The sequence below is a fragment of the Lepisma saccharinum genome, chromosome 19 (genome assembly GCF_977018435.1).
Source record: "Lepisma saccharinum chromosome 19, izLepSacc3.1, whole genome shotgun sequence".
In the NCBI taxonomy this organism is placed as follows: Eukaryota; Metazoa; Arthropoda; class Insecta; order Zygentoma; family Lepismatidae; genus Lepisma; species Lepisma saccharinum.
Genome location: NC_139247.1, coordinates 37,762,590 through 37,789,675, shown reverse-complemented (window position 1 = coordinate 37,789,675; position 27,086 = coordinate 37,762,590). Strand labels below are relative to the sequence as shown.

At 39.4% G+C, this 27,086-nt stretch overlaps 1 protein-coding gene across 2 annotated transcripts in view; it reads left to right on the top strand.

Moving 5' to 3' along the window:
* Nucleotides 1-27,086, top strand: part of C15 (homeobox protein C15) — a 172,648-nt gene that overhangs the window by 39,406 nt on the left and 106,156 nt on the right. The window lies entirely within an intron of this gene.

Below are 27,086 nucleotides of genomic sequence, written 5' to 3'. Positions count from 1 at the left end.
TTGACTGCGCATACAAGTGTATTTGAGTAGTGAAATATTAAAATATGAATCTGAGATTGAAGAATATTATTTGGAACTTGCGTAGTTGAATTAAGCCCATGTGGGTAAAAAGACTCATCGCGAGGTAGTAAATGTTAAAATCTAAGTTTTCACACACAAAAGGTAACGTAAAGTGATAATATTTGCTTATCCGCTTATGCATGCGGTGGTAAATAAATATAATTCGGGTTCGGTATCCCATTCTACACCCTCGATTTCGGAGGGTTTTTTTTCTTATGAAGATTATGTGATGCTAATTATGAAGAACAAAAATTTGGAGCGCGGAAACAAGTATTTACGAATGTACAGCCGTTTGAAGTTGAGATATTGTCGTTTGAAATTGTTGAGTCCAAATTTCCCACCGATTCCGGGCCCCGCCCCTGAGGTAATTGATTTACCGCTACCGCGGCCCCGCCTTTATATATAGAGTCCCTTTTAAAGGCATGTTAGAAATTGGCCGGAGTCACCTGCCCCCAACACTATTTCTCACTGTTTTCCGCATTGACACATTGTAGTGCTGCCTCCTAGAGGAAGAAGAAACAAGCTACTGTTGCTAGACAAGAGTCTGTGCAAACAGGACCTGGAATGGTGAACGTAGTTTGGTTATAATGTAAAGTATTACTTTGTTTGTGAGTTTGTGTAATAAATGCAGTTAATCTTGTTAACATATGTGTTTCCATCGCACAACATTATGGCGCAGTCGGTATAAAAGAACTTTCCTCTTCATGGATTGCAGGATTTGCAAGAACCTTACATTTCCGTAAGTTTATTCTATTCGGACTGACTGTCCTCATTCGTACAACAAGCTGTTGTAGCAATCATAAACGTGTTGCTTTGACACAATTTGACATAACACGGTAAGGATTAACCGTCTACATTGTTTGTTTTATAAAAAAAAAATAGTGTGATGTAAATATATATATCAAGATTCCTTCTAATGTGGAAACAAGTTATAATCTTGAAACGTACAAAGGCTTTGTCACGTTCATAGATACATTGTGTTCCGATGCAGATCAAGTATAATTATACGTGAAAACTCACTTTTCATGGTTGTTAGGTTAAACGTTTGGATTTACAGTCATAAATATGTACACAAACATAACATTTAACGCTTTCGACGAAGATTCAGAGGACATTGAAGATTATCTCTTACGTTTCGAACAGTTGTGTATCATTCAAAAGTTCAGTGATGATCAGAGAGTTCCTATACTCATCGCCTTTATAGGTGCAAAGGCATTTAAAGTCTTGAAAAATGTAGTCGCACCAGACCTTGTACAGAATCTGTCATATTCTCGTCTAAAGGATAGTCTTTTGTCACACTACAAACCTGTAACTAATAAGTTTGTTGAACGATATAAGTTTCGACGTTGTGTACAAGAGGAAGGTGAAACCGTTTCTGATTATGTCATAAGGCTGAAGCAACAAGCCACAAAATGTAACTACGGCAATTATCTGGACGAAGCTTTAGTTGAACAGATAGTATTGGGCATACGATCTGAAGTTACTAGAAGAAAGTTGCTTTCAGTACAGTCATTAACCTTTCAGCAATGTCAGGAACTGACATTACAAAATGAAATGTTAGAGAAAGAAACCCGATTGTTAATACGATCAGAAAGTATAAAACAAGAGTCAGCAGTTTCACGCACCTCAACCCAATTTCCAAAAAGAACAGTGCAAGGGGACAAACATACAAAACAACATACTTATAGTTCGCCTAATCCAACGATTCACGGAATGAAATATACTGATTACAGCTGTCCTAACTGTACGTACAAACATGATTTTAAAGACAACTGTCCAGCCAAGGATTCAGTTTGTTCATTCTGTAGGAAACGTGGTCACTGGCAAAAGCGGTGTAGGAAGAGAGAGAAGCTTAAACGGAAACCTAATAGTAATAACGTAGGGCAAACTACTGAACACACAAATTTACAGATGTCAACATCTCAAAGTTCACTTGATGAGCAAACAACATGGTTACCTAGTGTCGTCTCATACAGTTGTGACTCACACATCATCGGGTCACCTACGTCCAATTATTCTTTATCAAAGAATCCAATGTTAAAGGATTTACTTATTAACGGCAAGTTTATTCAATGTGAGCTCGATACAGGATCTGCCGTAACTCTGTTCCAAGCGGATTCATTCATGAACTGGTTTCCAATGACTGATATTAACCATTCCTCTATAAAAATATATGGCGTAGGGAAACATGCTCTTTCAGTGCAAGGACAGGCTGAACTGGAACTAACACACTCAGAATCGACTTACTCACTTCCTGTTATTTTGTGCAAGGAACATCTAAATTATCCACTCATAGGTCGTACCTGGTTAGATATCGTTACTCCGGATTGGAGAACGCTACTGTTACGCTCAGAGTCGGCAAGTTCTATGGTAGGGATATCTACAGAGATTGAGCAACTTCAACACTCGCAGTCGAATTCAGATCCAGTCATTTCTTCTAACACTGGTGTAGTCGTAATGAAGCCGATGTCGAACACCATACACGTGCCGTTAAGTGAAGATGCTGCACATACATCTGATAGCGGATTGTCTTCTATCAAGGAAAGATCAGTTGAAGAGGAAACTTTTCGATCCTCAAGTCCGAAAGTCAAGAAAGGTTCAGGTAATAGGTGGCCAGAAGCTAGATCCGTAGGACAAAGACTCCACGTAGACCATTTCTTCTTGGCTGGGAGGAAGTTTCTGTTGCATGTGGATGCTTACAGTCACTGGGTAGATGTCTGGCCAGTATCTTCCTTAGATACACCGGAGACCATACGCTGGATTCTTCAGTCATGCTCGACTCTCGGAATTCCACAAACAATAGTTTCGGACAATGGTCCGGCATTTATCAGCCTAAAGTTCCGTTCCTTTTGCCAGCAGTTCGGAATCGAACACATCACAATACCGCCGTACCACAGTCCTAGGAACGGGCTTGCAGAGAGGTACGTACGCACGGTGAAGACTGGCATGTTGAAGGTGTTGCATGAACATCCACATCTGACTTCTTTACAGTTCGATGCAAAGTTAGCGGAGTACCTGCTGTTTTTGAGGAATTCCCGGTTGGGAGAGGAACGTAGTCTTCCTGCAGCCTCAGTCCTCACCTTCATTCCAAGAACATGGTGGAACTGTATACGTGGTGATCATAATAGAGATGCCGAGAGGACAGAAGCTCCTCCTTTCTTGAAACCTAGGATCAACCACAACAAACCATACAGGACATTTTCACCTACTGAAACCGTATGGGTTCAATCACCGAAGCACTTGTCACCTAACTTCAACGAGGCAGATATTGTAGAAAGGTTGGGTGGCACTCACCTTTACAAAGTGCGCTTTACAGATGGATCTCAAAGAGTGGTACATTCACGTTGGATTCGTCGCAGGACACACAGAAAAGAAAACAATCCAGAAACCTGGGATAATGATAGTCCACCCGGACCACAAGGCGCGGCGGAGAATCGAAATTCAGATTCCAAAATTACCCCACCTCAACCAGACGTTGATGTCCATCAACCCCAAGACGCTGACGCTGCTCCACGACCAACATCCACTCCTCATGTGCCTAGAAGATCGACCAGGATTAAGGTACCCCCTGACAGATACGGGTACCCTTGTTAATTTTTTTTTTGTAACTCTGGGAGGAATGTAGTGCTGCCTCCTAGAGGAAGAAGAAACAAGCTACTGTTGCTAGACAAGAGTCTGTGCAAACAGGACCTGGAATGGTGAACGTAGTTTGGTTATAATGTAAAGTATTACTTTGTTTGTGAGTTTGTGTAATAAATGCAGTTAATCTTGTTAACATATGTGTTTCCATCGCACAACACACATAAGATACCAAAAATGAAGGCTAAAATTAAGCCTAAGAAGGTAACTTACCTCTTTTTACCAAGGCCAGGCACTGAATTGCGGGTCGAAGTTAAATTTGTAAGTCCAAAAATGAAGTAACTCCTACGTTGAAAGTCCTCGTTGTCATTTTCCACCAAATACCACCCTCCACTCCCTTCCCATCATAAAAATAAGCGCAAATTATCCCATCCCATAAGTCATTTAGAAAATACAACCCTCCCCTTTACAGCCTGCAGTTTCCAAAAAGAAATAATTAATTCTAATTTCTGAAGTCGCATAAATGAAATCCAATCTGAAATGTCCAACCCGCCAATATATCACACAAATAACATATCGCAATCGTAAATGTTCCCATTGCACAAGTCAATCATAAGAAGAAAAAGAAAAAAATCAGACTTGCGCCTGTGACATGAATCCATCATCCGCCATCATAGAAGCTCTGAAAAAACCTTTTTGACGTTAGGCAAGGAATTATAATTTTTTAAAAAAACGTAAGTTTCGTAGCACGTAGATCTAAAAAATTAACTTCCGCGCTATTTGCAAACACTGTTTGTTATGAGGAACTAAATATTTTCACGAAAATATTTGAAATGTGCCTGAAATCGAGGGTGTAGAAAGGGGTACCGGAGCCGATTGATGCACCAGAATGCATCGATTGATGCACTAAAGTGTGTTATATGGCTTCTTCAAAGAATCAGTTTCACATTTGATGCATTTGGGTGCATTTTTGTATGTCGTGAAAGAACACCAAAGTGCATCATTTGATTCAAGTGAGGATTTATTACAGTCAAGATGCACTTCAATGCATCATCAGTTGATGCGTTTTGATGCACCAGAATGCATCTTTTTTGATGGTGCACTTAAACGTTTCGTCTGAGCTACATAAACTCTGTAGCTCAGACCAAACGTTTAAGTGCATCATCAAAAAAGATACAGGAAGTTGCATCAAGGAACATAAACTGATGCACTGAAGTACATCTTGACTGAAATAAATCCTCACTTGAATCAAATGATGCACTTTGGTGTTTCCTTCACGACATACAAAAATGCACCCAAATGCATCAAATGTGAATCTGATTCTTTGAAGAAGCCTTAAAACACACTTTAGTGCATCAATCGGTGCATTCTGGTGCGTCAATCGAAATGATGCATTTAGTTTTCTGTGTGTACCCTTGTATTGGGCCCCAGTTGCACTTTCGTCAATACACAACAATAATAATATTGTTTTGCATGCTAAGCAGTCCAATAATGAACAAATTCAAAAATTTTGTTTTGTTTAAAATATGAATTCCTACTGTTCAGCACTCCCCCCCCCCCAAATAAAATATTCTGACTACTTAATGTGTGTGCTACTATTCGTGTGAATTGTTATAATCAGTTAACGAGGTATGAGGAAGCATGATCGCATTACACCATTCTTGCATGTATATATTTTCGTAAAAAGTCACAAAATATCCGGTTTCCTGGATAAATCTATTTTTCTCGTTTGCAAGGGCAGTGGCACATATAATCGATTGTGTTATAACAGTTCCATACGTTTGTTACTTTATCCTCGGGCATTTTTTTTGTTGTTGATTTCGGCAGTGTTGCAAACCCGGTATTTCGAAAAGTTGCCAACCTAAGTCCTTATGAAAAATCGATAAAATAACCTGAAAAGTTCTCACCGATTTCGTTTATTTTTTATTTGAAAACAAAATGGGTGCGTCAGCCCTAGAGGCTATTTGCACCTTTAATATGGCTAATTTTAATTCACAAATTTGGAAAATACGTAGATTTGACTGTGTGGTGTACGTTGCCTTTACTTATAACAACTGAGGCACTTTAAAGGTTTCGGTGGAGGCACATAGTGGTATAACATTTTCGTACTGTAGCTATTCAACGGTTTTTAATTCGATAAAAATGTATTGTATATTGATTTTCATGCTCGATTATAGCACCGTGGAGGTAATTGATTGATTGATTTGTTTAATTTTGATTAGCTTTTCTGCCACTTTTAGCTAATCGCGAAGATGAGAATGAGTGATGATCATGAAATTATGAAGATACACCCACAAAGAACATTCATGCCATGGCCGGGATTCAAACCCGGAACTCCTTGCGTCGTGCAAACCACTCCACCACGGAGGTCTACCGGTAGATGTAATATAGTGTAGACAATAGGGCACAAAATAAAGCAAATAGAAGAACGCTGACATAATTCACTGGCGGCAATTAGGGGGTAACGGAGGCAGTTGCCACCCCCCAACTTTTTGTCACTTTTGGCCACGTAGTATGGCCTCTAAATGCTAAGCCTTGCCTACCTAGAAAAGATAAACCGTTATTGCCCCCCCCCCCCCAGTTTTTGGCACTCAATTACCGACACTGTTCAAAGTTATAGTATGAATTGGGGTTAATGTCATTTCAAAGAAACTTTTGGTAAGTGGTGACTTAGGTGATTGTGTAGGTAAAAACGTAGACGCTCTATTTGAGCAACATATGACCTCAGTTGGAAACACTAGAAGCCCCTAGATTAGCCCCCGAAACATGCTTATGCACTAATAGGAAATTTATTCGCAGAAAAAATAATCGTAGACATGTACGAACTAACTTGTTATTTTACGTAGCTGTTCTATCTTCGTAGAATAAACCGAAACGAATCTCATTTGCTTCATTGTGATACACCGTGCCTGGTACTCCATTGTTCAGCCAGTATAATTGGCCTGTGCAACGAACGCAACCTAGAGGTCCAGTGGCGGTGTCAGACTTTCTGGTGGAGGGGAGCTGTCAAAGATTTGGGTACGTTGGATATTTTCATTATTATTACCTGATCCGAACAAGCATTAATTGACCAATAATAGGAAATTTAAATATTTGAGTGCCGGCACCCGTGGCGGAGTGGTTAGCAGATCGCGCTACGACGACGGGGTTCCCGGTTTCGAATCCCGGTCTGGGTATGGATGTTTCTGAGTGCCCATTCATCATGTCATCACTCATCCCCATATTCGCAAATTAGCCACAAGTGGCACAAAAAGCGAAGTAAAATAAAGCAAATGAATCAATCAAAATATTTGAGTGAAAATAAATTATGCAAACTCGAATGTTGCTTTCAAAATGTGATAAATTTTATGTTCGATTACATTTCACAACATTACAATAGTAATAATTAAAAATTATAAATTAACAGTATAATATGTTTATGGGAAATATGCAAAAATTCTAGACTTAATGATTTAGGAAATAGTAATGCGTGCTTCGAACCACAGATGTAAATGTTTCTCGTGATTTTTTTTATCAAATTCTATTATTTTATTTTTACTAAGAATTTTGTCTACGCTGTTACTATTACATTTAGACATGGATGGCCAGCCTGATTTTCGGAGGGCCATGGCCCTCTCTGGCTCTCTCTTGGCGCCGCCACTGTAGCGGTCATTTTTGGAGCTGTAGCTAAAAGAAATCTACAGAATTTTAGGAGTGGCCTTAAACAACCCAATAATATTGTAATTAAACACTTAATCAACAGATGGCACTGCTAGTAAAATGCTGGAAGAATCTGGATAGACAACTAGCATTAGCAGATTTTCTAAAGAAACAATAAACCGATTCAATAATACATTTTTTTGTATTTGTAAAATATAAATATAGTTACTCGAGTATAGAGGATGATTGAACATAAGTGGTTATTGAAAAATATTACAGATAATAGTGTCTAGAATATATATAAAAGAACAAAGATGACGTAGACTACATGGATTCAATTTAACAACATTAAGCCCCGCGACAGGTTAACCTTGCAGCAACTTTTCGCATATATAGACCCAAACGTGCGCGCAGAAAATAGTTCCGCTGCAATACTGCGGATTTTCTCACTGTCTGTGATATGAGCAGCTCAGCGGTTAAGGTGAGACTGCCATGGGGATGCTGAGTGCTGCTCTAGAGTGGATTGATACATAAAACCTGCTGCAAACTTAACCTGTCGCGGGGTATAGATATATCCAATTCAATTTTATGATTTGTAAGACAATAATGATAATAATAATAGGTAAAATGCGAGTTTCTATGACTGAGGGGAAGGTTTTAAATCTTATCCCCCACCCCCGGTACTCAAATTAAAATTGCTAGCTGAGGGAAAGCCCAGTTTGAGGATAGGTGGGTAGGTGGATGTTTGCATGGATCAACATGGATAGAGGGAGGAGTAGAACAAGATAATTCCTCTTCCTCAGGAGCCAGCCTTTTTTTTTAAATACTAGCTAGCTAAGAAAGCCATGAATTCCACTAAGAAAAGATACCCATTTTGAAATATGATCGCAAAAGATTCATTAATTAATATAAAATTGGATTAAAATTAATTAATTCTTGAGCTGAAGTGTCCTTCCTGAAGAAAGCTTAACTGGTAACAGCATGAATATCTATGTAATACATTCTAATACATCACCCCCCCACCAATTTACGCACTGCTGCCCCCTGAGAAAAAATCCTGCTGGCGACAGCATGAACCAAGTCGGGTAAAAATGTAACCAGGCTTGGGTAAACTTGAGTGCCAATGGCAACACTGCTCAGCAATGTTTTTTTTTTCATGCTGGAAGGAAATAGTGTGACTCTTTCAGTCCTGCGGTTTGCCTGACAGGACACACAGCGCCATGCGTGCGGAGAGGACGGTTTGAAAGCTACAGACTGGCGCCAAGGGTCCACCTGCGTGATTTTACTTCAATCCACGTCCTGGCCTCCCCTACCCCCGGACCCCTGTTGCTCCCCAATTTTTCAGGGACAAATTAAGCCACACGGTCTTTCAATAAGGTTGGCCGTGTCGTGATATAAATGCAGAAGACGTGGAAACACGTATCATGCACATATTAATAGCTTCACGCGCGATGCTTGTCCATGGGTAGGCTACGATTTTCTGGCGACATGCTTTTATGTTGCATGTTGTTTCGCATAAATGCGTGGGTTGCTGATATCGCCTGGATTCATGCTTGTGCTTTTAATGTTGTTGATTTTTAATTTTCTGTAAGAGGAGATACCGTTAGGCGTTCTTGGAATACATGTTTAACTGCTACAAGCTGAGGTTTTTCCTCGGCATTTCCAGGTAAATGCCAAGATGGTACTTCCCGTGAAGGCGAGTCATGGGCGTCTGGAAAGGGAGCCGGGTCGACGGACCCGTTCAAACCCACTTGGAAATTTGAACTTTTTATTTCAAGTTTCAATAAAGAAGAGAGCTTTTTTATATTTACAGTTAATAACAGAAATAACGTTCAGTTAGTATGCGCACAGAGGGTCCCGGGTTCGAATCCTGGCCTGGGCATGGATGTTTGTGAGTGTCCATTCATCAGTTTCATCATATCATCACTCTTCCCCATCTATATGATTTATATACAATCGGGGAACCTTCTTCCTGGATCAATTTAAATCCGGTCCAAGTATCGAATTGAAATGAAACAATATGTGACTTGAACCGAATTTAAATTGTGCGAGAAAATAGGTTCCGCTCCCGTTGCTTAAACCCAATAGAACCCATTAGAATTTATGGGTTCCCGGGCCTTAAACAACCCTGGTAAATACTGCGTTGTATCGAGAAAAAAAATAGTGAAAAATAAAGGAACCAGGTTACAGTCCCATATTCTACAATTTAATTCAAAGAATAATTAGTTTCCCAGTTTTCAAAATTCCAAAAGTTAGTTTCATACGAGAGGTCACACAACACTTTATTACTTTATTACTAAAATTTCCTCCTGACTTTTCTGTGTAACAAAATGTTAGTAACAAAATAGAATAACTATGTTGTTCAGTGCACTAACTATATGAAATGTGAAATAGAGCTATGGCAGATATTCATTCATCTAGTGGATCGAGTAGAATAGACTTCCCACGCATATAATAATAATAGCAATAATAATAATAATTTGAAATAAAATTGGTTTATTTCTACTAATTTGCATAGTTATTATCGTATAATAATAATAATTACTACTACCACTACTACTATTCAACATTTAGCAATGTTTTGGCCCAAGATTTACAGTTCCATCATGGGCGCAACTTGGTTAACTTTTGGTGGAGGGAAGGGACAGAATCGAACTTGGGGCTGAACTTTGGGAGGGGGGCAGAATCAAAAAGTTTCATATCCCATAACAATAGCTAAGTAACAGTTATTTAACTATTTTGCTAAAAAAAACTGTTATATTTGTGATATAAAAAATAGTCATTACTTTACTCCTCATAATCGAGGAGGTTTACAAAAGTAACTTTACACTCTAAATTTTGAAAGCCTGATATTTGTGTGGAAGGGGGGCAAGTGTCCCCTCGCCCCCGTTAAGTTCAGCCTATGAATTTGGTGCGTTTTTGTATATCGTTTGTAAAGGTACCGTCACAGGATGCAAGTGAGTATTTCTGACGCGCTGTACTGTAATGCATCAATTGATGTTTTTATGCATTTTCCTGCATCTTTCTCGATGATGCATTTAAGCATGTGGCTTCAGCCCCATCAGCCACCCCTTCGCCACGCCCTTGAACATAATATAAACAAGTCCCAAAACCCGTTCCGTAAATATAAAGGCGCCGAACAAAGAAGAAAATAAGAAAAGAAAAATAAGGCGAGACAGGGAGAGGAATAGTGGAATAAATTGTTGGAATGGGAAAAAGAAGTGGTTAAGCAAACCATCTCAGTCGAATGGAGACACAAAGCATAAAACAATGAAATAAGTAAATAAAACAGGGAAAACAAAAGGTTTACTTGAAAGGGTACTAATTTACATCTTACGCAATTTTCTACGTAAAGTGAATGAGCAATTCTGAAACGTTACGCAACAACCGGACCTGCGAGAACATTGTTGAGGAAGCAACAATATACAATGAGCCTTGCAGAGTCTGTCTGTGGAGTTAAAGGTCATTGACTGAAAGATCTCCAAGCGACTCCTTTTCGATCATTTTGTAACATGGTCCTGCCTTTTGCACAAACCACTGTGCTCCTGGAAAAGAATTCTCTTCTTATTTTGAAACTTCGTTTCTCGTATTTTACACTAGAAGGCACATTTTGCTGCATGTAAGTTATCTCTCCAGACAGAAAATCACGAATGAAACCATTTAAGTCTGCTATTGCAAACGATAATCAATTAATCAATAACTTAAGCATTGAAATTAATTTATTATTGAGTAATGAATGTATAATATTTCACAGTATCTATTTTATTAGTTATTATGTCCACACAATTATTATTAGTCTCTAGCATTTGCCAAAAAAAATTAACACATATTTAATCATAATCAAGAGAATTGTAGGCTCCGGTACCCCTTTCTACACCCTCGATTTCAGGCACATTTCAAATATTTTCGTGAAAATATTTAGTTCCTCATAACAAACAGTGTTTGCAAATAGCGCGGAAGTTAATTTTTTAGATCTACGTGCTACGAAACTTACGTTTTTTTAAAAAATTATAATTCCTTGCCTAACGTCAAAAAGGTTTTTTCAGAGCTTCTATGATGGCGGATGATGGATTCATGTCACAGGCGCAAGTCTGATTTTTTCTTTTTCTTCTTATGATTGACTTGTGCAATGGGAACATTTACGATTGCGATATGTTATTTGTGTGATATATTGGCGGGTTGGACATTTCAGATTGGATTTCATTTATGCGACTTCAGAAATTAGAATTAATTATTTCTTTTTGGCAAGTGCAGGCCGTAAACGGGAGGTTGTATTTTCTAAATGACTTATGGGATGGGATAATTTGCGCTTATTTTTATGATGGGAAGGGAGTGGAGGGTGGTATTTGGTGGAAAATGACAACGAGGACTTTCAACGTAGGAGTTACTTCATTTTTGGACTTACAAATTTAACTTCGACCCGCAATTCAGTGCCTGGCCTTGGTAAAAAGAGGTAAGTTACCTTCTTAGGCTTAATTTTAGCCTTCATTTTTGGTATCTTATGTGTCAATGCGGAAAACAGTGAGAAATAGTGTTGGGGGCAGGTGACTCCGGCCAATTTCTAACATGCCTTTAAAAGGGACTCTATATATAAAGGCGGGGCCGCGGTAGCGGTAAGTCAATTACCTCAGGGGCGGGGCCCGGAATCGGTGGGAAATTTGGACTCAACAATTTCAAACGACAAAATCTCAACTTTAAATGGCTGTACAGTCGTAAATACTTCTTTCCGCGCTCCAATTTTTTTTATTCACAATTAGGATCACATAATCTTCATAGAGAAATAAAAAAAAAAAATGAAAATTCGAGGGTGTAGAATAGGGTACCCGACCCCATCAATCGATATGATGCATTTAGTTCTCTGAGTGTACCTTGGCGCTGATCCACGGGGAGGGCGATAGGGGGGATTTTGAAGATTCAAATGTTCTGTTCTTTGTCACCAAGCTTAACAAGCTCGATAATATTTTTTTTTTAAAAGATTGATTAAGTATTTATGCTCACGATAGACATTGGAATTGGGCCTACAGTTTAAATTTGGATCCGAACCACTGAGCCTCAGAAGAGGATCGAACCCGATGCCCCTTCAGAAAATAGGTTTTGGTCTCTTAGTTTATACACTGTATACTCGTCATCTGATAGCTCAGTTAGGAAGAGTTACGATAATGACTAGGTCCCAGCACTTTAGGTTATAACATATATTTTATTTGGTTCGGATCGAATACTTGGGTGAGATCGTTTGAAAATCAGCCGAAATAGACGAACTTCATGAGGCATTTTTTGACATATTTTACCAATTTAGAGTTTCTACAATTTTCTCTTAATGAGACATATTTCTGTATAATATCGTAATTGTCTTGCATATAATCGGTTTATTTATAATTTATTCTTCGTACCTTGCGCAACGGGTAGTTTATATTATTGATGGCAGGATAAGGAAATTGTGAACAAAGAAATTACAAGCAGATAACGTCAACAATAATACCCCCTTTATTTATCCCACAATGCGCACATTATTGAGGAAAAATGTTCTCCGTCATTGTTGTGCATGCAAGGGAATCACCGTAAACAAGTTTCAATTGGTCTAATTTCTTCACCTTTTTTTGATTCCGTGGACGAGACGCACGTGGGCGAAGCGCACAAAGGGAATTCGGTGGGTCTGTTCGTGGGTTACACTTCTGTACAAGCAACTTGTATATTACTAGAATGACTAAGCGTAATCCACAAATAGTCAGAAAATATAGAAATATTTACAAAATGACATCCCATCTACAGAGATATACTATACTATAATTATAATAATAATACTAATAGCTAGGGACACAAATTTATGGTAAATAAAAACTGAGGAGAGCGGTAAATAAAATGTTAGATCAGCGGTATATACCAGCGGTGAAAAAAAAATTGCACACACTTTTTCATTATGAGAGGAAACAACATACAAAAGAGCTATAAATTGATAAACTACTTCATTTTTATATACTGTACACATGCACAAGTACTTAGCTGTCCAATCAAAAAGAAAACATCAACACAAAATCACTTCATTTCTAAATTGCCTATCTCAAGTGATTTATTCATGGTATGTATTTGAAGGATATCCTTGCTGTCCAACAAATAAAATAATCACTACTGCACATACACAAACACATGTTGAAAATCACATGATGGTAAACAAAATTCATTCATGACTGAACACCAATGACACCATTGTTTCCCTTTATGTGCGGGAACAGACTAATCTTATCGCTGCTACAGCTAGCAAGTTCAATGAAACTGGAAGTTGAGTAGACATTCGGAGGAAGAAAGGAATGCAGCTTGACACGGAACGAAGTTTTCGAACTGAGATTATGTGCATGGGAAATCCCAAATGCAACGTCTTCCTGATGTGATCGAAGCAGCTGCTAGTGGTAGTAAACTTTAGGCAAACGTTTCGTTACAAATCGACAGTTTGCGCGCGCAACCTCGATTGCAGGTTTTTGCGTGTTTTCGACTTAATTTGATGATATTTCACGGTTATTTCGCGAAAAGCGTTCATTTCGTGGAAAAGCACACATTTCGCATTACTTCGCGAATAAAACTCATGCATATTTCATCATTGGAGGTGTAGTTACGTGCAGAATGTTCAAAATTGAATCTTTTTTTCACATTTCGCGATTTCGCGCATCGCGAAAATTCAATGTCCCTACTAATAGCCTAACCTAACCTAACCTACAACCCTCCACTCTACTATCTTAGTCGCCCGACCCTATGGCCGAGTGGTTCGCACATTGCGCTGCGACGCCAAGGGTCCCGGGTTCGAATCCCGGTCGGGCTTGGTTGTTTGTGAATGTCTATTCATCAATTTCATCATTTCATCACTCATCCCCATCTTCGCAAATTAGCCAAGAGGCACAAAACGCGAAGTAAAATAAACTAAATCAATCAATCAATCAATCTACTATCTTAGTCATACGACCGGTTCCGCGAACAGGAAGTTAGGTGCAGTCAAGGCCACGAAGTCAGGTGCGCTTCAACCACTGTGTGCTTCACCCACGTGCGCTTCGACCACGGCACCCTTTTTCTCGCTTCTCCCAACAATCAGTCAAAAGTAAAAATGACATTCGTTACATTACAGCCCCTCCTCTATCGGCAATTGAGTACGAGAGTTTCCAGATCACTTGTCGTTTGAGTCACGCACGTATCAATGTGTATACTCTGTCCCAGTTATCTCTGGAGCAGGCGAACGAAAAGAAAAGTCTGCGCAAGTAGTGACACGAGACGGTTCCACCACACGGTTTCCACAAAGGTATAAATCTGACATAATAGTAAATTATATAATTGCGGTGAACCTCAAGATATTTTCCGTATTTTCCCACTACATTCTTCGGTTAAAGGGATTCTGACTTCATTAAATACCCCACCCCCCATCCCTGGAAGATACTGACTTCCCTCATAATGAGGAATTCGAAAGTACTGTTGTCCATATTTTTGGCTTTACTGGGAATATTTCTGCATTTTTCTGACATATTTTTAAATTGTAATGACATATTTTTCTATTTTTATGACATCCGAATATAAGCCGCAAATTTTATCCAAATTTCAATTGTGAAAAATTAGGATGCGTTCGCGAGCTTAAAATAATTATGACACTATCGTCAAATCATATGTTGTTAAAAATATGCTGATTTCTCATTTTGAAATAACGATAATGCGCAACAATAGCATTGTATATACCATAATGTTATCCAACAATAGTATTGTTGTTTCTAACTGGAACAATAGCATTGTTGTTAACAGAAAGCTACCTTTGAAGTAGCTATAGCACACATTATTGTAACTTTAATTTTTCAATAATGATACTGTATTTTGTATGCATTGTATTTTTGATAAATATTTCCCTGAATCTTCCGGTAAATGGTTACCGGTATTTTCTTCTCTTCCCTCGGCTTATGTTCGGGTATCTTCTTTTCTTTCCTTTCGCTCCTTCAAATGTTAGGGGGCGGCTTATACAGGGTGTTGCAAAATACCTGTTACAACGCTTGGGAGGTGGTTCGACAAGTAAAAACGAGGAAAAAATGTCATGTGAAAAAATGTCGAAATCGGCACCGTTTGCGAGTGACAGGCGTGCGAAAATCGCCTCACACCATGCGTAAAGTACAATAACTCAAGAAGGAAGAAAGATATCAATGTCGGAATAAAAGAATACAAACAAAATCGTGCCTGACGAATACAATGGTGCAGCAATTGAGGCCCAGTGTAAATTGCGCAAGGTGACTCTCAAAGAAAGTGGGGAATCCCGATGGAAAATATAGGAAATTTACTACTATTTTCTACATAATGTTGAGATCGGAATGTAGGCAGTAAAAAATGACGACGTATGTCCACATGTCCCACTACTGCTGGGACACCGTCCCACACTCGGGAAATAGGAAATTCACTCGAAAATGACGCTATGCCGTCAAATTACGCTCAGATTGATTTCAGCTAATTGGTACAGAAAGCTCCACTAGAGGCGCTGTGAGTGTAGGTCACCTGTTACGTATTAGTGTTGGTGGATACTACGTAGAGACTGTAGTCGACCGTTGTTTTTCCTGTCTTGTTCTGCGTCTCGCAGCGTGGAGTTTAGTCTGGCGTGTGTGTATGGTTGAATTGCGCTAAGGAATACTGTACGTAGAGTACGTATTCCCGTGTTCTTTCTCGGTTTGCAACAACTGCGTGGACACCTGTGTGACATTACGTGGGTGCTAATCACGGTAGTTGTGATCCGTCACTCGGAGGGAAAGTGCCCCTGTTTCTGGGCAGTTCTCGAACAAGACAATGGTGGAGTACTCTACCCACGAGCTTGCTGATATGCATCTCGTTTATGGAGAGGCAAACCGAAACAGCCGTGAAGCACGTCGTTTGTATCACGAACGTTTTCCCAATAGGCGATTACCAGCACATGCACTCTTTCAAAGACTTGATGCTCGACTGCGTGAAACTGGATCTCTACTACCCCGTAGGTGGGATTGTGGAAGACCCCGCACTGTGCGCACTGTGCAATTTGAAGAGGACGTGTTGGACGCGATACGAGACCGTCCTGACACCAGCACACGTGTCATTGCTCGTACTCAACAAACCCACCATAGCAATGTGTTCCGCGTTCTTCGAGAGGAGGGATTGCACCCATACAAATTGCATAAGGTGCACCACATACTGCCCACGGACTTTCCCCTACGCATGGATTTCTGCCAATGGTACGTGCAACAAACTCTTTCCATTCCAGAGTTCCCAACAATAGTTTTGTGGACCGATGAGGCAATGTTCACCAGGGACGGCATGTTCAATAGCCACAACAGCCACGTCTGGGATATGGACAATCCGCATGCAATCATTGTGCGCCATCATCAACATAGGTTCGCAGTGAATGTGTGGTGTGGCGTAGTAGGTGACCACTTGATAGGCCCGTACATTTTGCCATCTACTTTGTGTGGTGGGAATTATCGGGTGTTTCTACATGACGTATTACCTGAACTTTTGGAAAACGTGCCACTGGCAGGTAGACAACGTATCTGGTTTCAACACGACGGCGCCCCCGCACATTTCGACCGGGGAGCCAGAGCCTTACTCAACGATATTTTCGGCGATCGTTGGATTGGCAGGGGTGGACCTTTACCGTGGCCACCTCGTTCCCCCGACCTCACACCACTGGATTTCTTTGTGTGGGGAGAAATGAAAAGGCTCGTGTATGAAACCCCTGTGGAAAGTGCTGAGGATCTCGTTGCTCGTGTTAGTGCCGCTGCTGGGACAATTGGTGACATGCCAGAGGTATTTGCACGTACCAGACAATCAGTGCTTCGCCGATGCCATCTTTGTCTTGAAGTCAATGGCGGACATTTTCAACAACGTCTCTGAGTATACCGGTGTTTGTGTGAGCCCCTATCAGCACCACATAGTGTCCTTTAGTGAAAGGTACGAGTGAAGATGCTGGATATCGCTGTACTTCATACCGTCGATCTGCATGTGCGGAGGTTGTGCGCTTCTCAGTGGAATCCCTTCCAGATGTGCTGTGCCTGGAAATGTTACATGCCATTGTGTGCGTTTTCTCGCCATTCTCCGTCTTCATTCCTTCGAGGATTACCCACTTTCTTTGGGGAGCTCTCTTGTAGTATATGTACAGCCTAACGACATGTGGCCATTGTTTAACTTTCGTTTTTCGTACTGCAAAGTAGTGTGTCAACATTAAGGGATTGAAAACTTTTTTTTATGATTTTCCAGTATTTTTTTCCATTTGGGATGGTGTCCCAGCAGTAGTGAGACATGCGACAAATTGGTTTCTTTTCTTCGAACCGCAATGTGAACCGTGTACAACAGGAGATTTGCAGTTATTTTCCTATTTCCCGGGTATGGGACGGTGTCCCAGCAGTAGTGGGACATGTGGACATACGTCGCCATTTTTTACTGGCTACATTCCGATCTCAACATTATGTAGAAGATAGTAGTAAATTTCTTGTATTTTCCATCAGGGGATTCCCCACTTTCTTTGAGAGTCCCCTTGCGCAATTTACACTGGGCCTCAATTGATGCACCATTGTATTCACCAGGTACGATTTTGTTTGTATTATTTTATTCCGACATTGATATATTTCTTCCTTCTTGAGTTATTGTACTTTACACATGGTGTGAGGCGATTTTCGCACGCCTGTCACTCGAAAACGGTGCCGATTTCGACATTTTTTCACATGACATTTTTTCCTTGTTTTTACTTGTAGAATCACCTCCCAAGCGTTGTAACAGGTATTTTGCAACACCCTGTATATGCGGGGGCGGCTTATATTCAAGCTAATACGGTAAATGCTACATACATATTTTACAGTTTTATAGGACAAAGTACCAGGCCCTAATAATGACATACAATACCATCTATTCGAACCCTGGGCTCATACCTTTGCAAGACAATGCTTGAAGAATATGGAAATAATTTTGGGTTCTGTTTACAAATGCTTATATAACAGTAAAAGCGTAGGTTAGAATTGATTCTCAGCGAGGTGAGACACCCTACTGAAATTCGTCCCTCCCAACTGTAACTTCTGTGTCCGCCACTCCCCAGAAGAGTTGTTGGGGGTGGGGGTGGGGGGTGGACCCGAGCCTGGTCTATTCTTCCCAAATTTGAAAAGGGTGAGGAGATCGAAGGAAAAGAGGCGAAATTATGTATTTTATAAAATGAAGGATTAACACTCCACCTGATTATATTAATACATTGTGCAGATGAGTACTATGTAACTTTCTTTCTTAGGATTTCATATTCGAAAACTATTCATTAATGTGTAAATGATATTCCACACCGAAGCGACACGCTACACCAATCGAACGGAGGCTTATGTCACCTGTCACGCCGCTGTGGTGTGAAACGTTGCTGTTGATTGGCTCGCCTGCAAGCGTCATGTGTCGCGTATCGCTTCAGTATGAAATCCCCTAACTGACCACGTTTCACACCCATAAAGCAGCACAGGCATAACTACCCCCTTGTATATTTTACAGATACTTTGATATTAATAGGGAGGATACACGTTTATGAATGAGAAAACAATATAAACATATATATATATATATATATATATATATATATATATATATATATATAAAATAAAGGGCGTGGAGGGCAGTTGCCCCCACTTCTTGCCACTTTTGACCCGCGCTATGACCTCTTAATGCCAAGCCTCGTCTACCAAGAAAAAGTAAACTGTTCTTGACCCTCCGTCTCAGAATTGGCACCCAATCAACGCTACTGTACACGTCTATTTTTTTTTTTTGCTTTTCTAGAGAATAACAATGGTAATAATATACATTTCCTATTGATCACTGATCCAAAAATACACATACCCAGATAGCACATAAGCTTGTGGCAAGCTTACGATAGCTTCCTTATAGTTTGTCAAAGCAAGCTTGACATGGCAAGCTTGATGCATGTGATACCTAGCGTGATTGGATGCATTTTTTAAAAGATAAAACAATAGACACACCCATTTAATATAACAATAGAGATACTTATTGAACATAAACAATAGTGACAAAATGAATTAAAACTGAAATACAGTGGAATGAATTCCAATGTGACTAAAACAAAAACACCAAAGCTTATATTTTCTGCAGCGTACACTAGATGACAGTGAAGAAGAAATGTGTTTTATTATTCTTCGAAAGATGTGTGAATATTGAAGTTGCAAAAAAGGTCAGAAAATGAAATGTGATGAATAAAAGTGAAACTCCCATGATAAATATTTTTATCCCAGACTATAAAATCAGGAGCTAAGTACTGCAAAGAGAAATTGGAACTTTTGACGACTTGAATCATTGATCGGTTAGTTCGTATGAACTTCCCAGCCTGATCATTACCAGTGCGTAGTTATAGATCGATTAGTTCATTGAACTCTCCAGCCTAATTATTGCCTATTTTTGTGGGAGCAGGAAAAGGTTTATTATCCATTTTGCCTTGACTCATCTCACACAACAGGTCGCTAGGTGCCGTGGCTTGCCGCGAGTTGATAGCTTCCTGGAGATTAAGCTTTGCTCGAAAAAAAGTTTATTATCCATGCAAAGAGAAATTGATTACCAGCGTATAGTTAGGCCTAGAGATTGGTTAGTTCATCAAACTCTCCAGCCTAAGCGTTGCCTATTTTGGTGGGAGCAGGAAAAGTTTTATCAGCTGCAAAGAGAAACTGTGACGTACAAACATGGGTGTTTGCTGTTAATTAGCTCCAATTGTTTTTAGTTTTGCTGTTATGCATATATACGATGTACATTACAACCATGTGTATTGTATATATATATATATATATATATATATATATATATATATATATTATAAATTTAGATGAAGGTACACATTATGACTTACTTCGAGCATTGCATTCTGTAAGCTTACAGCTAGTTATGAAAAGCTTAATGCAAGCATGCCTTGGCAAGCTTGCTACAACTTCCATTTCTGGTAACTACATTGCTTAATGCAAGCTTGCATCCAGCTAATAGTTTGCTGCTAGCTACTTAGCTTACCATGGTAAGCTTGCGTCATGCTTGCAGCAAGCTGTCTGTGCTATCTGGGTGGGTAGTGTGAGAATGTATATGAATGGTGCGGAAGGTGATGCAGTATTCGCAGACTTCTTTGAGTTAATCGCAAGAAAGTTCATTTAACTGATTATGCGCAGTAAGGAGATATCGCGTGCTTTAAGCAAAATAAGTAAATAAGCAATTATGATGGCTCTATCAGCTCTCATTTACCACAAATGATTGACAGCCAACCCACGGATTATTTTCTCAGAACAACAGGTATTCTCGGAAAAGCCTATAATTTACACTTGCGAATGTGACCGGGCAGTCACGTTATCAACAGAACGATTCGCGAAGCAGGAAGCTGTTTGGAGTTTGTAACGGTTTTTATCTTTGTTTGCGAAAAATGTTCTGCATTTATACTACTCACAATGAAGTTAAGTCATCAGTCACTGAGACAATTAAGTTAAGATTGTTCAAGACACCCTGCGTTTCAAATAATCGAAGAGGTCACCCACGAATATGAAAGTGGTTATCGTGATTGCTCCTCCTCATAAGCCTTCTCTATGTTTTTTTTTCTGAAACGATAAGAAAATGGCTGCATTTAATGTAACTTACGACAATATTATAAAGCTAGCTAATTAAAAACGTACAAAAATGTGTTTAACTTCACAAGTACCACGTTACGTAGTTGACGGGTGTTGTTTATTTTAAGAACAATAATGTTATAATATTGATCATGGCCCAATGCCCCCCTCCCCCCCCCCGTGAAGATTTTTTAGAAAGGTCATTCTGTTGACTGACACGATCGACTCCCGTGGCGAAGTGGTTACCACTGCGGGCTATCAAGTCAGGGGTCACGGGTTTCAATCCCGGTGTGTCCAATCTTTGTGAGAGTCCATTCACCAATTTCATCATAGCATCATTCATCCTCATCGTCGCGATTAGCCAAAAGTGGCAGAAAAACAACTCTACATGCCATCTAAAATGGTTGAAACAGGGCACTTGCAAAGTCCACAAATATTAATACTTAGAATCGGCGGCTCTTCCCTCCAACCCATCAAGAAGCACACATCCTCCATCTCGATAAATAACAGATTACTTAAAACTCATCGCCCGCGACATCTGTGTGGCGTTACATAAATATCCGTGCCACAAAACCCGCCAAAGGACACACCGAATATGAAATTTGGTGGCAAAATCTACAAAAGCTGGAACTCCCCAAAAGAAAAACTGCCACGATAACGACTGCAACAACGCTGGGTCAATTAATATGAATGTGGAGATGCTGTTTCTCTGAGGCTATCTCAGGATATTGGACACAGGAAACTGGAACACAACTGCTTCAAGTTGAATATCATCCATTAAGTTGAGCAACTGTAAATGGCTGTATGGATAGTTTGATTTTGCTGAAACTTGCGGCATTTAAAAATTCAAATATAGCCCTTTCATTTGCTTGCAATGCATTTTCTTCAAACCAGCATCCGCAGAACACTGGGGATAGATTCAGGATACTTGGTTCTCAACTGCATAGCCAGGACTTGGCTAACGATTCCAGCCGAAATGATTCTAATACTGGAGTTCCAGATACTAGAACTATCTAAGCTGGTGATATCCCAACTCAAGACGTCCCAATTAAGGAAGTATGAAGAAAGTTCCCAATTCAGGAACCGTCATTTTCATGTGGAATGTTTGAAGTGGAATGTTCCCAAACTCAGGAACCGCTGCCTCGGGAGGGAAGGAGAAGGTAAGGACCGGTGTTTGAGAGGTTCTTATTGTTACTGCACCTTATATAAAAACGGTCCTTACCTCTCCCGTTCCCTCCCGAGGCAGCGGATCCTGAGTTTGGGAACATTCCACTTCAAACATTCCACATGAAAATGACGGTTCCTGAATTGGGAACTTTCTTCATACTTCCTTAATTGGGACGTCCTGAGTTGGGATATCACCAGCTCAGATGGTTCTAGTCTGAAACACTGCGTAATCCATTTGCATAAAGAGTACAGGGAGGGAGTTTCTTCTTTCCTCTAATATATTTGAATATATTGCAGATCTTTTGCTTGTAGATTAGGTTAGGTGTACGTAACGTCAATTCATCCTCCCCCGAGGCAATTAGTAGGGCGTCCTGAGTTGGGAAGACATTTCTCTGAAATCCAACTGGTATAGACCATTTCCTGAAATTGCACTATTTTTATTGGAATTCCCGTAGTTCCTGAGTTTGGAAGTTCTGAATCGGGAATAAATCTCTGACCTAAGCCAGGCTAACTATTTCCACTCACAGAGATTCCATGGGTCCGCTGGTGATTCCAGATGGTAATAGGTTGTCAAAATTTGGAGGTTTTGGGTGTACAGTAAGATGGTTGACATAGACCACGGTCTATTTGAGTGGTCGTGGCTACTATACTTTCCATGCGAGGTCGCCCAAGGAAAAGTTCCAAGCTAGACAACAACGGAGGTTTAAATTTTAATATCATGGTAGTCTCTATGGACATGGGCAAGGGGAGCTCCCCCCCTGGAATATGAAAGTCATCCAAAAATGTACACATTTCACACATATAATTTCATAAATATATATTAATTATTGCAAGGGGGGTTGTAGAAACATGATAACTTCAAACTGAAACAATGTTTCTTGAGGGGACAATACTATTATGGGGGGAAATGTTCCTCGTTTTCCCCCCCTGCAAAAAAAATACCTTGCTTGCCCCTCCCTGTAAAAAATCTGCGGACGTTCCTGGTAGTCTCTTGACGATGTGCATGGCTTTTGTTGTTCCATTGCACTAATTATTTGGAACAGTTCAGTTCAAGTAAGCTGATACTTCCTTGCCTGAATCATTGACAGGTATAATATTAAAAGATCTTGTTACATGGTTGCAGCAGAGACTTGACTCCCAGACATCTAAGTGATTGATATCTGAAAAGGTGTCTGACTTTTGGGAAGACAACGAAAAACCTTTATGCCAACAAACGTGCTCAAGGTTACAGGAAAGGCTCGTGCAAAATGACAAACAAGAAAATAAAGAATAACACACATTGTTTGTTAACGAAGGCACGTTCTCGCACTTGCACGTTCCCAATAGCTGCGCAAAATAGCGAACTCCAGACAAGACCTCGTGTACTTTATCCGGTTGATTTTGATGGGCACAACAGAAGCTCTATTCGTATAAATATATGCTTTTCACACCAAGGAGGGGTTAAAAAACCTGCCACGCGTAAGTTGAACAATAAAGCCCAGCTTTCTCTTTTAATATTTGAACAGACGTTTTTACCGCAGGTAAGAAACTGGCAATACTTTATTTTCGAGTTTCCTTTTAGCCGCTGTTAGCTGTGAGGCTATTTTAAACGCGTGTATTAGGCTCCAGGAAATAATTCAAGGCATTGTGTACACGCGTGATGATTTGATTGCTGTTCAGAAATTTATTTCTGGTAAAGTTTGTACCTTTTTACATTTTACAAGCAGTCTAAGCTAGCACGTACAATATGAAGCCGAACTGTTTGTTGAACTCTTCGTATCAACAAGGTATCGCTATTATATGTGAATGATCTATCGTCATACTTAAATATGAATTAAAGAATTTCTCACGATTTTCCCCACTGCAATTGCGACTTTTTCTGATCCGAACACGTTTCATCTCAATGTAATAAATACACTGTTGCGAGATGGATTAATCTGTTTAAAATTCGACACAGTTGGCTCGTATACGATATATAGAACGAACATTTGCAAGCAATTCATACACGTGTGGACGATTATCGTGAGTTTTCTGGGTAGCATGGTTCAACACTGTTCATTCACTATTTGGACTGTCAATCAAGCGTAAAATAACTGATCGTACGTAAACCGTTATAATCACCCACTTAGCTTTGATCGCTACTGCGTTTTAAAATCGTACAATCATCCGTTGAATTATGGTAGTGTGGGATTCATAAGTATTACCAATAAAATTGTCCACCTCGATGTTTATTCTTTGTTTTATATAACGACAGCTTCAGGAATTGAAACAAAATACCAAAGAGCTGCTGACAACCCTTGCACCTAAAAATTCAGTGCTAAAAAACAAACAGGATGCAAGAGAAAACGTAATGAAAATAGTAATGGACAATTTGACGAGCAATCATGTATTCTAGTTAGTATAATGCGTAACATATTTTAGACAAAGTATGTAAGGTTTTTGAGAAGTTGAAAATTTCAAATTGTGGATTAATGTTAGCTTATATTAAGATTAATCGAGAAAACGTGTACTTTTCGATCTTACCGTTGTCTCTATCAACCCTGTCCAATGCCCAAGATAACACTGTAATTCGTTTTGTGCAGTGACGTAATCGCGACAAAGTAAATATATCACTGGAATGTGAAAGTTCAATTAACTTTGATCTTCGTTCTACATGCAAGAAGATGGACACGTCGTAAACTTTCTGGTGTTTGGGAATTTTCGTGTGACAGAAGTTGGAGACCCTGTAAATGTTGCATAAAATAACAGTTACAGAGTCCCACTTTTCCAAAAATGGCTTTCCAAAGACAGTTCAACGTAAGTGAATGTGTATGTGAGAAATTCATTCATCAAACTGTTTAAAATTACAACACTATTCTTCTTCAGAAACTCAATGTCCACGACAATACACTCTTCGTTGGATACCCCAGACAGATCCACCTGTACAAGTTCCATCTTGCACATGAACCATTAATTTTGTTGATGTGAGTCGTTCTTAAATAAATGCCCGTACAAGAGAAACTTGATCTGTGAAAAATCACTTTGAAAGGAAGACCAAGACGTTCATCGCGTGATAAGCCGAGGTAAAGACGTGATATTCTTCAATCGCAAAGGCTCCCCTTTGCTTCCACGCCGCTCAGTGGAGCTGTTTTGTGTTCCTCGGCTGAAGTAAACATTCCCTTGGGGGGTTCGTGGCAAGGAAATTGCTAAACTTCCCGATCTCTGCTTATTGCTTTCTTCGAATGAAAGATACGCGAGAGTGCACTAAACAATGTTGCCAACACACTTTGACTGCTGGCTCTGTAGTCTGTGTCTAGGCTACCCAATGCGTGTTGCAAAGATCAGGCTTGATGTAAAATGTTTTTCCATTTCGACGCAGTGGCGCTAGTTAATACCGCACAAAAACATGAATTTCATGTCAATTTTACATCAATTTTCCACGTATAGATGATTTATAGCCATTATTAGCGGGAACGATGACAACTGATATTATAATAATGAAATAATAACAGGCGCAGAATCCATTTTTTCTTTCTTCTTTGATCTTTGACAATAACTGCTGAAGTGTTACGTTTCAGGTTTTAAACTTGAATCCATGTTCAAACACTCTTTATTCAAATACTGTGAAAGGAAGTGTGAATTACTGTGAAAAACTTGTATATTTCTTATTTTACGTCGCTTTTCTGCCTCTCTAGACTAATCGTGAATGGCATTTGTATGGAATTGATGAAAAGTCATCGGTAGAATACGTCCATCACTCAACGCGCTCGGCCAAAGCTAACTGTACACGATCAAATGAAGCACGAACAACACACTGAATTCCAAGCTTAAAGGAAGTGACGTCAGAGTGCATGTCATGTTTGTTCTCGAATTCGTGGTTAAAGTTCAAGAATTTTTAGTTAGGGACGGTTCTAAACAAAGCATCTCATGACAGACTGTCAACTAATCAGAGCACATGAATTGAAATTGATTATTGTAAAAAAAGCATGGAGGTACAGAATGTTACTTATTTCTCTACTCCATGGTGAAGAGAAAGCGACGTGGAAAGCGTAAACGAGTAGTTGTGACTCTCGAGAAAGGAAAGGTGGAGCAGTGGAACATTTTCGTCTGTACTATTTACCTAATCGTAATTATATAAGGAAGAATATATATACATCTATAGCAGTGAGTGATGTGATAATATATACTGCTGGACAAAAAAAAACGGACATTTGAATTTTTTGTGATAACGCAATGGGTCGATAAAAGCTCTGGTACAAGGGCTAACTAAATGTTGCAGAAACTCAATTAAGTACGAATGCATAAACAAAGTCCGAGCCTATGAATGGTGCATATGGTACTACATGATCTGCCGAACATTCTGTAATATACCTGCGAGCTGTTATTGCAATTCAGATGTCAAATATTAAAGTGTCCGGTTTTCATTGTCCAGCAGTATATTATATTTGACAACTAACAGTAAAATATTTTGTGTTGATACAAAATTGTAGTTTGGAAAAAGAAAATGAGAAACAACTATCTATATATCTGTGGAAAAAATATTGTATGTTATTATGATAAGTCTCTTTGATGTCTCAGATTACATTTATACCATAATACTGACAAAATACATCATACTTCTTTGGAGTTTCAGATAGACTTTCTCCCTCGGAAAGAAAATTAACTTTGTTATGGGTAATCTATTTCTTTTTGTTGTACACACTGCAACCTTTTGATAAAACCTGAAATTGTTGTCAAATTTTTGTTTCGTCGTGTACGGGCGCAATTTCGATTCGAACTATTTCAAAGTAACGTTGTTTAAGGCTTTTCAATTGCTGATTTTGCTAGGCATGAATCCTTTATTTCAGTACAAATGTATAGGACTATTTTCAAGACAAACTTATTTACTCTCAGAGTTCAAGTGATATATATCTGAAAAGATGCAATCGTAGCGTGATTCGCAGCAAAACCATGGTACCAGATTCGAATCACGGATGATTATGATGATTCATAGTTTTCGATCTCATTTATTTATTCAAATCACCGTTCCTTATCAGATATGTGATTAACTTAAATTATAGTAGAGAAGCGGCGAAATTTCATTAGAACACAATA